At 38.0% G+C, this 14,015-nt stretch overlaps 1 long non-coding RNA gene across 1 annotated transcript; it reads left to right on the top strand.

The window, feature by feature from the left end:
* Positions 1 to 416: 416 nt before the first annotated feature.
* On the top strand, positions 417 to 11,680 carry LOC115976328. Its single transcript, XR_004088293.1, has 2 exons — positions 417 to 606; positions 11,329 to 11,680. It is a non-coding gene; the product is annotated as an uncharacterized LOC115976328 (long non-coding RNA).
* The last annotated feature ends 2,335 nt before the right edge of the window (positions 11,681 to 14,015 follow it).

The raw sequence follows: 14,015 nt of genomic DNA, 5'->3' as shown, positions 1-14,015 counted from the left end.
TAAACATATAGCAAATTTATTTTATCAATAGAATTCAAATACCATATCTAGAGCCTATGGTTCAAACTCATGGCAAATTTTTAATCAAAAGCCCAAGCTAACTATAAAATCCTAAACTAATTGTATAATTAATTTTATGGATCTATATACTTATTATTATCTTAATTAATTTAAGTGCATGAGACTTTGATATTTTGATGCTATAAAAGATATAGGCCTTTTTTTAAGTTATGGAAAGAAGTTTTATCAGGTAAGGGTATAAAGGCATAACTATTTTATTAATTGGGCCTTTCTAGAATATAAGGTTATGGAGGGGTGGTAAGTGTAAATTCTGAAAATGTATATGGGTGAGTTATCCACCCTATTACCCTTAGCAAGACACGTGCCCCACCCAAAACATTCTCCCTAATCTTTTCTTTGCTACACCGAATTCCATCCTTTTGTTTCTCTATTCTTCTTTCTTTGTTCTTACACAGCCAAATCTCCTCTCTCACACCAACAGCCCTCTTCACTCTTTTGCCTTTTCTCTCTCACTGAATCCGAATATCTCTCTCTAAAGAAGAAATCAAAATCTTAACACTAAAGTTTCAGTTTCAAAGTTTGTGGGTAAGTAAATAAAACTATATCTTGTTTTGGGTATTTTGATGATGTAATTGTTTGCTTTAGTTTCCATACTAAATTCTCTAATTTGATTGCTAGAAGCTGGAATTTGTGGTTTTGTGTTAGCAATTTGAAAGATTAAAGATATTATGGTTAATTTATCATACCTGGAAAACTATGAGTTGAGATAATGGATTAGGGATTTTAAAGGCTGTTATGTATGTGGATTTAGTATGTAAAGATGCTATTTCGTTATGAATTTAATTATTAGTTGATTAAGTTTTCTTGCTAGCTTATAATTATAGCATGAACATGTTGCTATGAGAATTCTCTGTTTGTTGCTTGGTATGGCAAAAGCTTCGTAAATGCAAAATTAAGTCTATGGATTTTACTGCTTTAGCAAAATAATAGATTCTTTTAATCATGTGATTTATATATATATATATATATATATATATATGTATGTATGTTTATATGTGTTGCTATGGGAACTTTTGTGTGATGGGAATTAAGATTTTCTTGAGTTTAAGAGTTAGGTTGTGATTCATGTATAAGTTCATATACTTAGGAAGATTTGTTAGTAATAAGTTTTGTCCCTCATTTAGGTGATGAGAATGAGAACGTGGACACTTGAACTCCTCTTATACAAATCTCTCACGTCTTCTACTTTCAGGAAAGGGATATGTGATGTGTGTTTGATAAGTATAAGAATTGTTTAGAAAATTTATTATGCATTAAAACCTTTTAATTAGAGATATTACATATAAGCATGATTTAAGTAAAGATATATTTTCGTTAGTTGTTGAATCTTATATATAAGATAATTTTTAGCATATTGATGTTATTACCTATATCACGAATATAATATTTAAGAATGAAGTGGATAGACATACATTGTAGGATTCATTCTCCCCTGTAGGAGCTTTTTCTCTCTTGTCAAGGTAAGAGTCTCTTCCCTCCCTTAGACCTCATCTAAGGGTCTTCTCTTGGTCTACTCTCTGTCTTAGTCTCTTAGATAGATAGTAGCCACCGCAATCTAGGAAATATGGAGCAAGAAGTAGTGGATTGTTTAAAGAAATTGAAGCTCACAAAGGAAGAAGAGGAGGATATGCTCGTTACAAAAGCCAGCAGACCTGAGATTTTTGAAGAATGCTCTCTGAGCTTATTTGGGCGTTTACTCACAAAACCTCGCCAAAATCAAAGGGCCTTCAAGAACACTTTAAGAGCTGTGTGGAAGATGGGTTTTGATCTAAGGATTGTTGAGGTTGGAAACAACATTCTGCAATTCAAGTTCAACTCAATGTATTAGCTAGAGTGGGTTGAAAAAAGTGGGCCTTGGAACTTCGACAACAACTTACTTCTTCTCTGCCAATGGAGGAAAGGTTTTACACCTACAAATATCTCTTTCTCTCATTCTCCTTTCTAGGTACATGTTTGGGGCCTTCCATTTGAACACATGTTTGAAGAAATAGGAAGGGACATTGGAAGCAAGATTGGAAGGATCATTGAAGTAGACAAACAATCTCTGCAAGCTGATCAAGAGAAGTTCATGAGGATTTGAATTGATTTGCCCATCGACAAACCTCTACGAAGGGGAGGGTATGTCACCAATGAAGAGGGAGAGAGATGTTGGGTTGATTTTCGGTATAAGAGACTTCCCACCTTTTGTTACATCTGTGGAATACTTGGGCATGATGAAAAACACTGCTCTTTAAATCCAATAGAGCAACGGTTAGACCAATAATACGAAGAATGGCTAAAGTTAGGAGGAGCTACCAAAAATGGAGGTGAAAAAACTAGAACAAACAGCAACAAAAGCTCGGATTTCATGGGGACAGATGATACAAGAACAAGCTCACAACCAGCAGTAAACATGCTAAGTTCACCAATTCAAACAGAAGGCAGAAAGGAGAAGGGCAAGGATAGTTGTCAGATCATGGAGGGTGGGAATACCTTGGGAAAAGTGATTGGCACAAGCAAGTCAAATCCTAGAGAGCTAAATAGCCTACACAAATGGGACAACACTGCAAAGTTGGGGCAAGAATTGAGGTATGAACAAGAGGCATGTGACAAACAAAAAGTTACTAGAACCAAATTGGTTAGGGAGCTGTTTAGAGAGAATGAGGATGCCCAGTCAGTTGTTGAAGAAAAGAATGGCCCGGATGTAGAAGAGTTAGAAGTGTCAAGCCCACTAAAGCTTCATACCAAGACAAGTATAAGTGGATATATAAGAGAACATGGGCTAGGCCCAGAAAATGAGAAGAAGCCAGTAAACAAAGGCAAATGGAAAAAAAAACATAGCTAGAGAGAAAGCCCAAGAGGTGGAAAGGTTAGCCCAGATCCAAGAGGTAAGTAAAAAATGACATGAGAATATCGAAACTCTTTTTAAGTCTGAAGGTAGGACTCTGAAATGTTTGTGTGAAGGGCACTCGAATGGAGATGCGATCTCATCTTATGAAACGGAGGTGGCTGTTGCGTAGCACCACCAAGAACAATGATTGCTTTGGGGTGGAACTATCGAGGGCTTGGGAACCCTCGGATAGTTAGAGTATTGTGTGAATTCGTATAGCGGTGGGATCCCAAAATTGTCTTCTTATCGGAGACAAAACTTAAGAAGAAACTTATGGAAAAAGAGAAAGAAAGAGCTAGTTTTGCAAACAGTGTGATCATTCCCAACTCAAGTAGGAATGGAGGGTTAGCTCTGTTATGGAAAAGGGACATCACAGTGGAAGTTCAGGGCTATTCTGGAAACTATGTTGATGCACTTGTCACTAATCCAAGCTCAGGCTTCAGGTGGTGTATCACTGGCTTTTATGGTCACCCTGAGGCCCATCATAGAAAGGAGTCTTGGAATCTTCTAAAAAAGTTAAACAGACAATACCAACTCCCATGGTTATGCTTTGGGAATTTTAATGAAATTGTTTTGATGGAGGAAAAATTGGGTGGGGTTCGAAGGTCTCAAAGACAGATGGATGACTTTAGGGAAGCAATCCACCATTATGGGTTCAAAGACCTTGGATATTGTGGACCTGACTTCACACTGTGTAATATGCAGGAAAGGGAGAATAAAATATACCTGAGATTAAACCAAGCTCTAGCTACCACTAAGTGGATAAATGCCTATAAAGATGTAAAACTGCACCATATGGTGGATTCCACCTCGGACCATTGTGCCCTGCTTATTATTGATGCTTTTATCCCACAACAACCTAAAAGGCGATGATTCCACTTTGAAGCTATGTGGATCAAAAAGGAAGAGTGCAGAAAGATTATTAAAGCGCCGTGGGACAACTGTAGGGATTTAAATACCCTAAATGGTATTGCTACTGGATTAAAGCAATGTATCTCTCAAGGTGAAATAAGGTTGTTTTTGTGCAAGTCCCTCGGCAAATACAAAAGAAGAGAAAGACTCTCAGTACACTGGTTCTTAGAGACAGAGATGGTAGCCGGGGTAACAAAATCAACACTCTGAGACAGGAAATCAATGACTTACTAGACAGTGAAGAAATCATATGGCAACAAAGATCAAAGGTGCAGTGGATGGGACTGGGAGATCGCAACACAAAATACTTCCACTCAAAAGCTTCAGAGAGAAAAAAGAAAAACACCATTAATAAAATAATGGATGAGAATGGGAACTGGTGTTAAACCATTGAGAGCATTGCAAATGTAGCTATGTCTTATTTTGAAAAGTTGTATACCACACCCCATCCCACACGCATGTTTGAGGTCATCGATACTATACCGTCAAAAGTCTCTCCTAAAATGAACCAAAGCCTAATCAAGGAATTCTCAAAGTAGGAAGTTAAGGCCGTTCTTAAATAGATGCATCCAACCAAAGCTCCGAGTCCCGACGGTATGTCCGCAATTTTCTTTCAAAAGTACTAGGATATAGTTGGTATTGATATTATAAGCATGGTTTTGAATGTTTTAAATTCCAATATGTCCATGGCAGACATTAACAGAACTAATATTATTGGTGCCAAAAACTAAAAGCCCCTCTAAAATGATAGAATTTCGACCCATAAGTCGAACCAATGTTGTGTACAAACTCATATCAAAAGTTTTGGCCAACCGCCTCAGGGCAATCCTCCCCCAAATCATAACAGAAAATCAAAGTGTTTTTCTCTCTGAGAGGCTAATTACGGACAATGTTCTTGTAGCCTTCAAACTTATGCACTATCTAGATCGTAAAATGGGAAGGAATGTTACATGGCAATAAAGCTTGACATGAGCAAAGCCTATGATAGAGTAGAGTGGGGTTTCATTGAATGGGTGATGGAGAAAATGGGTTTTCATGAAAAATGGATAAGTCTTATCATGCATTGTATTACTATAGTTTCTTACTTTGTTCTTATTAACGGTGTTGCTTATAGTAGTATAATTTCCACTAGAGGTCTCCGCCAAGGAGACCCGCTTTCACCCTATCTATTTCTGTTATATGAAGATGGCTTTTCCTCCTTTATTAATGATGCATTCAAGAATCAGAGTATGAGTGGGATAGCTATTGTAGAGGCTGCCCCATGGTAACACATCTATTCTTCGCCGATGACAGCCTCCTCTTCTGCAAAGCTAACAACCAAGAATGTCAAAGACTTGTTATATTCTCCAATTATATGAAGCAGCATCAGGTCAAAAAATTAATGCAGAAAAGTCCTTAGTGTTTTTCAGCAAAAATAGCCCTAAGGAAAAAAAGAATGAGAAGTCGAATATTTTGGGACCTATGCAAGATACCCAACACAACAAATATCTAGGTCTACCCTCGATTATCAGCAAGTCAAAAATTGAAATCTTTGCAGAGGTAAAGGAAAAGGTAGAGAAGAAACTTTCGGGATGGAAAGAGAAAGTGCTATCTATGGGTGGTAGAGAGATCCTCATTAAGGCAATTGCCCAAGCGATCCCAACCTACACTATGAGCTGCTTTCAACTCCCAAAAAACCTTTTGTGATGAGATTGAAGGCTTGTTGAGAAGATTTTAGTCGGGACAAAAGGGCTAGGAATCTAAAATTTCTTGGGTACATTGGAAGAAAATGTGCAAATCAAAGCTTAGGGGAGGGATGGGCTTTCGAAATCTACAAGCTTTCAATCTTGCTATGCTAGCCAAGCAAGGATGGAGGCTTCTGATGAGTCCTAATTCCCTTGTGGCCCAAATCTGCAAGGCAAGATACTACCCACATAGAGATATCTTTAGAGCAAAACTTGGATCCAACCCCTCCTACACTTGGAGGAGCATCATGAAGGGTATGGAAGCGGTGAAGAGAGGAACCTGATGAAGAGTTGGCAATGGTAGCATGATTCACATTTGGGAGGACAAGTGGCTTCCTACTCCCCCACATCTTACAAAATAGTCTCTGCAATGGCCTTACGATGATTTCCCGATGGTCTCTACACTTATTGATAGAGACACCAAAAGGTGGAAAGCTAATTTAGTAAAATCCCTTTTCCTCCCTTTTGAGGCAAATATAGTTCTCAACATCCCTCTCAATCACAACCTTCCAAATGATAAAATTATTTGGGTAGGTAACAAAAAAGGTGAATTCACAATGAAAAGTGCCTATTATATAGCCATTCAGGTTATAGAAGTCGCGAAAGAAGGTTGTAGTAGGCCTTTTTTACAATATTGGGCTGGGCTGCCTCCTGTGGTACTGAGCCTAAGTATTCTGAGTAAGAGAGTTGAGACCGGTCCAACTGTAACTCACTTTGATCCGGCTTGTGCACAAACTATGCCCCTTTTGCCAGTTTTTTGATCACATACCCATGGCAAGTAGAGCTATTACAGGGAGTTATGGCAGGCAGGTATAATAAAGGTAACAAAAGAGGAAAACTAGTCAAGATAAATAAATAAATAAAAAAAAGGGAGCAGCAGGTAGTACCCTCCGTATACAAAAAAAGATAATAAAAAATAATAATAATGGGTTTCTTGGATTAAGAAGAGGGGAAAGTCAGTCTGCCACACCGAGTAACACTACGGAGCTTGAAACTGAGAAGGGAAACCACTTCCTCAATGCAAATAATCTCCTCCGGGAGTGAAATTAATTGCTTTGAGGGAATGGGCCTAAATGGTTTATGTTCAACAGTGGTTCTTTTCCTTTGATAGAGAGTAGGACTTTGAGAGGGAGAGAGGGAATCAACCTATTGGTGCATGCCTGCCGATCCTAGCTTGCTATTTTTTCTTTCCTTCTTTTTCTTTTATCTTTCTTTTTCCTCTCTTTTCTCAATGCTTGTTTTCTATTCCGTGGTTTTCTTTTAAGTTCCTCTCACCCCCTCCGTCGTCGTGATCCCTGTGCACGGCTAGGGTCCCCTTTTTTATAGTGCTTGTCATGATAGAATTTTACTATTTTAGCCCTTAACCACCTTTGTCTGATCTGGGTGTACTTGCCGACCACCGCTGGTTTATTTGTGTTGGCTGTGCCACTCCTACCACCAGTCAAAGAGAACTATTTTGTTTGTTTGTCTGCCATGGCACCTTTACCTGCTACAGTGTGGGTGCTCTCTCTCTCTATCCCTCATGGCATGCACCTAATGGTTCCCACTTACCCTTACTTCTTTTAAGCGGTATGTCATTCTAACAGGACATTTCCCCCAAAAGATCCTGAGCAGGAACCTTAGAATAGGTTTTTTCCCTCTCCCTACCGCCAGACCATGACCTCTTACCTCTGACCCATGACTTCACCACGTCCTGTATTGGCTAAGTACAGGCTGGTGATGCCTGGCTCTTGCACGTGCTTTACTTCTATGTTCGTTCAAAGCTTGCCTGCTGCTCACGCGCTTGCCGTGATCTGGAGACCTATCTGCACATTCTGCCGGTCATTCTTGGCTTCTTATGGTGTGGGCTATTTGCTGATCTCATATTTTCTGCGCCTTTGCTCCCTTTGGGGCTGGGCTTTGCCGGATTGTGGGCTTCCTTTTCTCTAGCCCATCCTTTTACCCTTTCCGTAGCCTTGCCATTGTTTCCTGCCATATCACTCTGCTATTTCTGCTGTGATGTTATTTGGTCCAGGCCTGCTGGGACTCTTTGGGCTTGTTACTTATGACTTAGTATAGTCATTTGGGCCTTTTCAATTGTATTGCTTACGGGCTCCTGCGTCCCATTTGTTTTCTCTTGGCATCCTTGGCCCATTTGCTTTCCTAGGGCTTCCTTGGCCTTTTTCCTAACTCTACATTCTCATGGGCTTTTTACTTCTTTGGGCTTCCCCGGCCCAATTATCTTATCCTTCATCCTTGGGGCTCATGGGCCTACCATCAACCCCTTACTTTCTTTGCTTGCATTACTTTAGGCCTGCTGTAGCCCATTCTCACTTTTCCACATCATATACTGCCCATGGGTTTGCTATTCCTCTCTTTCCGAGCTTCCTTAAGCCTGTTTGCTTCCTCAAGGCCCATTTGTCTATTTCATGGACCTGTAATCCATTATTCTTGCTGCTTGGGCTTAATAGTTTTTTCTATCCATTTACCAATTGTTTTCTACCCGTGTTGATGGGCTTCTTTCTATTTGGCTTCCCCAAAACAACCGTCAACAAAGGTGAAAGCTCAACAAGTGATCCAAGAACCCCTCTTTGGAAGAAATTATTGCACCTAAATATCCCAACAAAGATAAGGATTTGTGCTTGGAAGATGTGTATGGATGGCCTCCTAACAATGTTGAATCTGCAGAAAAGGAGTTAACGGTTGTGAGCTTTGTCCATGCTGTGGAAAGGAGCCAGAATCAGTCATCCACTCCCTTGTTAGATGTGAGGTTGCCAAAAGAATTTGGGATTGTTGGGTAAATGGTCCCGTGGACTTTCTGTTTGAAGTCATGGATATAACTGATGTGGCTTTGAAAATTTGTGAAAGTGGCATAACCCAAGACCTTGAAACTTTCTTTGGTGTAGCCTGGGCAATATGGTATAATAGAAATCAAGTAGTGTTTAAATCCTCTTGCCAACTTCCTACCCAAATTTGGAATTTTGCAAAAAGATATCTTCAAGACTTCAAAAGCGCCTTAGTAACTTTCTCTCATCATTAATCTCTGACAGATAAAAAATGGACAAAACCCCATCCTAGGGTCTTCAAAATCAATGTTGATGGAGCTACGTTTGAAAATGGCAGAAGCTCTAATGTTGGAGTAGCCATAAGAGACTCTACTGGAATGATCACTGTTGCTTGGTGCAAATACCTTCGGGGTCAATATTCAGTGACAAAAACAAAAGCTCTTGCTATAGAGTGTGGTGTCTTGTTAGCCAGAGATATGGAGCTTTCTCATATCATCATTGAATCTGATGCCTTATCTGCTATCCAAGGCATCTCAGCAGCTGAAATAGAGGGCAGCCTTAGTCATGTGTACCAAGGAATCCTCTCCATTCTCTCCTCTTTTAGTAGTTGGAGTATTAAGCATGTGAAGAGGGACTACAACAGAGTGGCACATAAGCTTGCTCAATTTGTAAGGAAGAATGAGGCTTCTCAAGTCTGGAAGGGGTTTTCTCCTCCAATAGTGCAGTAACTTGTACAAGCAGATTGTATGTAATTTTCCAGTTTAAGTGTTATCCATGCTCTATTGTACTTCAACTCCTTACTTTAATGAATTCAGCTATTTCTCATTAAAAAAAAGAATGAAGTGGATATGCTACTGTTATGAAATATTTATGTAAAAGCATAATTATCAAAAAAATATAGTTTTTAGATTATTCCATTATTATGATCAGAACTCAGCCAATAGGGGTTATAGTATTAGCATTTCCATGGAAATATTGATTGGCCATTAAAAGTGGTGAGAACTCTGTTGTAACCACCCTTGTTGAAAAATACCAACTTGTGGAGGATGTCAACCAACCCCTATGGTTGATGATTTGATCACCCAAATGGGGTGTGATAATTTCTGATATGATCTTGGGATTTCGTAGCATTGTGGGGAATGTTGAGCATTTCCATGGAAATATTGATTGGCCATTAAAAGTGGTGAGGACTCTGTTGTAACCACCCTTGTTGGAAAATACCAACTTGTGGAGGATGTCAACCGACCCCCATGGTTGATGATTTGATCACCCAAATGGGGTGTGATAATTTCTGATATGATCTTGGGATTTCGTAGCAATGTGAGGAATGTTGGATGCCTGGCACAATGTGCTGAAAGTCTCCTAAAGTTGTGACAGACTTACAATTAAACTGACTAATATATTAGAGCATCCACAGCAGTGGAGCTAAATTTTTAGCAATTTAGCTCCACCAAAAGTTACTTTATCTATTTTACCTACACACATGCTGCAGCAGTGGATCTATTTTAGCTTTCAACACAATAAAATAATATATTCATCACAATAAAATAATATTTCTACTACAATAAAATAATATATCACCACCACCACCACACAGCACAAACATCCTCCACCACCCCCACACAGCACAAACATCCTCCACCACCACCACCACCGGCCACCAGTCCACAGTAGAAAAAAAAAAAAAAACACACACACACACACACCAACCCAAATCGAACCACAAATCCACAACCATCACCACCACCGGCCACCAGTCCACAGCAGGAAAAAAAAAAAAAAAAAAAAAAACCCAACCCAAATCGAACCCACAAATCCAAAACCACCACCACCACCGGGCCACCATCCATAGCAGGAAAAAAAAAAAAAAAAAAAAAAAAAAACCCAACCCAAATCAAACCCACAAATCCACAACCACCCACTAGCCACCAGTCCACAGCAAAAAAAAAAAAAAAAAAAAAAAAAAAAAAAAACAACCCAAATTGAACCTACAGCCACAAATCACAAATCGGACCTAGCCATCACAAATTGAACCCACGCCGGTATGACCCACCACCACCACCATCTCCACCGTGACCCCTGAAATCTAGCAACCCAAACGCCGAAATCCACCAAACCCAAATCCAGCTACCCAAACATCGAAACCACATACCGATCTCAACCCCGATACCAACGCACACCGAAGCACAACCACGACCCAGCAATAGAGTGGAGGTGAGGGAAGCCATTTTGATCCACGAGGCCAGAGCACAACCACGACCCAGCGACCGGAGCACAACCACGACCCAGCGACCGGAGCACAACGTTGAGAGAGTGAGGTTGAGAGAGATACTGGAGCTAAGAGAGTTGAGATTAAGAGAGATGAGATGAGAGTGAATGAGAAAGAGAGAGGGGTACGGTGAGAGTGAATGAGAGAGAGAGAGAGAGAGAGAGAGGGGCATTTTTTTTAATAAAAAACTGGAATAAAATAATGTTTTTTTTTTTTTTTTAGCTCTAATGAACAGTGCACATCTATAGATAGATGTGCACTGTTCATGTGGAGCTAAAAAAAATGGATATAGCTCCACTGCTGGAGCACCATTTTAGCAGCAGTGTAGCTATATTATAGAAATATAGCAATATAGCTACACTGCTGCAAATGCTCTTATGAATGAGCTATTAAGCTATTTTGAATTTATAAGAAAAGTTTGATGATAAGGAAGGTATGTTAAATGTATTATAAGTCTGATAGAAAGTTTATGACAAAATGTTTTATAGTCTATTTAAAGATAAAGTTACTGTATTATGTTTAAGTTCCTTATTATGTCCTTTTACTATTATATGAAAGGAAAATGATGTATTTTCATATGAAAATTCATAAGTTAGTTGAAGAATAGCATGAAAACTATTTATCAAAGCTGGCATATCCATAAAATATTTGATTTACATGCATTCTTATTAAATACTCATGGAACTTAAAACCTTATTGATTTCGCAGCTCACCCTATTATATTTCAGTGCACAGTTTCTTTCCTGGAAGCAACGAGAGTATTAGAGGTGGCAAGGAATCTATGATTCTTGTTTGATAGAATGTATAGTTCTTTTGTTATATAGAAGTTTAGCTCTTTTGTTGTATAGGAGGAATCAAAATGTACTTGATCCTTTTGAGCACAACTATATTTCGGAACCTTAGTTTGTTTTGAACCCCAGTTGTATCTCTTTGGGGTTAGGTTTGTAAATAAGAATTTTGCTAAATGTTTAGCTATGTAATATTTACACGAACACCTTAAGTTTTAACTAGGTTGTAATCTTGCAAAGTTCGAAGCAATGAAGTTTCAAAATTTTACAAATTTTGTTTATTATGGTCTTTATGCAAGGAAATAAAAAGGAATACGAGAAATGATTTTGATAAGCACCTTTAGCTTTAGTTGGTTCGTGTTAGTATTGAGTTCAACTTGATATTAACATGTAGGTCATGCTTTAAATTCTGAAGTACAGGTTTGGGTTGTGATACTAACTACTTGGCAACATCAAAGTCAATTGCTATATGGCAACATCAAAGTCAATTGCTATATGGCACCATCAAAAACCCAATTCTTATTGGCAACATCAAAGCTCATTATTACATGACACCATCAAAAGCCCAATTCTTATTGGCACCATCAAAGCCCAATTATTATTGACAACATCAAACCCCAATTATTATTGACAACATCAAAAACTCAAGCTAAATACTTGGTACTATCAAAAGCCCAAGCTAATTACTTAGCACTATTTTATCAAAAGCCTAAGCTAACTACGTAGCACTATTTTATCAATAGCCCAAAGTTATTAATACTTGGCAAATATTATATTATAAATATTTTACTACAAGCTCAAGTAATATTTTTGGCAAACCATCATTTCGAAAAGGCCAAAATCACTTGAAAAAAATAGGGTAAAATATCATTTTCGTCCTTAAACTATCACAAAAGTTCATTTTTCGTCCCTGGATTTTCAAAAGTTCTATTTTGGTCCCTAAACTTTGCAAAGCGTTCTGATTTTCGTCCTTCCATCTATTTCCATTAGTTTATGTCTTATATGGCTTGATAGAGTGATGATATGGTAGCTGACTTGGACTAAATTATTTTACTTAGAAAAAATATAGACACGTGGCAAAGAAATTATAGGTACATGTGGGAATATTTTTTAAAAGCCCAAAATTACCCCTTAGACCAAAATCTCCAAATCTCAAGCAAGTGTGCCATAACCCACAATTCCTAAACTATGAAAACCCTCTGGTGCCACCACCCTCAAACTGGCAGCCCCAATTAGTAGAATAGCTCCTATTCAAATCAAACCTTGAAGCTCCGCCTGCGTCAAGATATGAAATTGAAGGTAGCTCTGCATTAAAGCTTGATTTTGATCTTAGGTTCTTGTTAGCTCTGCCACAATTCTGGGTTATTAATTTTTTGTTCATAATATACTATGGCTTTTCTTTGTTTTTTTATTTTTTTGAGATCAAATGATAGAAATTTTTGGCCAAGCCGTGTCTAACCACCGTTCTAACTCCAACAATGACAGCTTTTCCTTTATATGTTTGAAGAGTAGGAAGAAGTTGGGGACCATTTTTGGTTGCTACAATAGATAACTTATATGGGTTTGGAGATAATTTTGTTTTTCCTAAGCATTATGTGTTGTTCTATATTGTGCTAGGAATCTACCAACTATATTTGATGAATGGTTTCATCTTATTTCCTTGTTTCTGTCATGGATTATGGCAGTCTTTTTTTTGTTTGGTTTTATGTTGTTGTTGGTTAAGTTCAGCTTGAACGAATTGGCAGGGAGCAAAGTATGTGCAAGTGCAAAGAAGATAATCAAATTCAGCCGGTCTGGACTTGTTGATTTTGGTCGCCGATTGGGCTGGCGTTGTGGGTGGGTTTTTACAAATGGAGGGAGTAAGGATTTCACAAATGGAGGGAGTGTGGGTCACCTAAAAGAGTGGGGGTAATGTTGGACTTTTAAAAAATGGTTTTCACGTGTACCTATAATTCTTTGCCACGTGTCCATATTTTTAACGATAAAATAATTTAGTCCAAGTCAGGTACCACATCAGAACTCTATCAGGCCACATAAGACATAAAGTAACAGAAATAGACGGAAGGACGAAAATTAGAACATTTTGCAAAGTTTAGGGACGAAAATAGAACTTTTGAAAGTTTAGGAACGAAAAAAAAAACTTTTGTGATAGTTTAGGAATGAAAATAATATTTTACCCAAAAATATATATTATATCTTCTTCAAATCCCAAAGTTAATAATCTTTGGCAAAATGTATTTTTTTTCAACAAACACATCGCCCAAAGTTAATAACCTTTGGCAAATTAAATTTCATAGGAAGCATAAGCCCAAAAATCCTAACAAATATTTATACCATATTATCTATCTAATGTAACACCACTTATTTTTTCAAAACTCATGGCAAATATATATCAAGCCCAAGGAGAAATGTAAGTGTGTGTCACTAATAATTAAGCTCGTAGAAATTATATTCAAAACCTATGGCAATTATATATATTTTACAAACCCATGGAAAATATTTATAAAAATTCATGGAAAACTATATTACTAACTTAATTATTTATTCTACAATTACACTGAATAATAAAAGCTCATGATTCAAGTTCATGGCAAAACTATTTTATTA

This window comes from Quercus lobata, chromosome 2 (assembly GCF_001633185.2).
Source record: "Quercus lobata isolate SW786 chromosome 2, ValleyOak3.0 Primary Assembly, whole genome shotgun sequence".
In the NCBI taxonomy this organism is placed as follows: Eukaryota; Viridiplantae; Streptophyta; class Magnoliopsida; order Fagales; family Fagaceae; genus Quercus; species Quercus lobata.
This window is presented reverse-complemented; position numbering and strand designations above follow the sequence as displayed.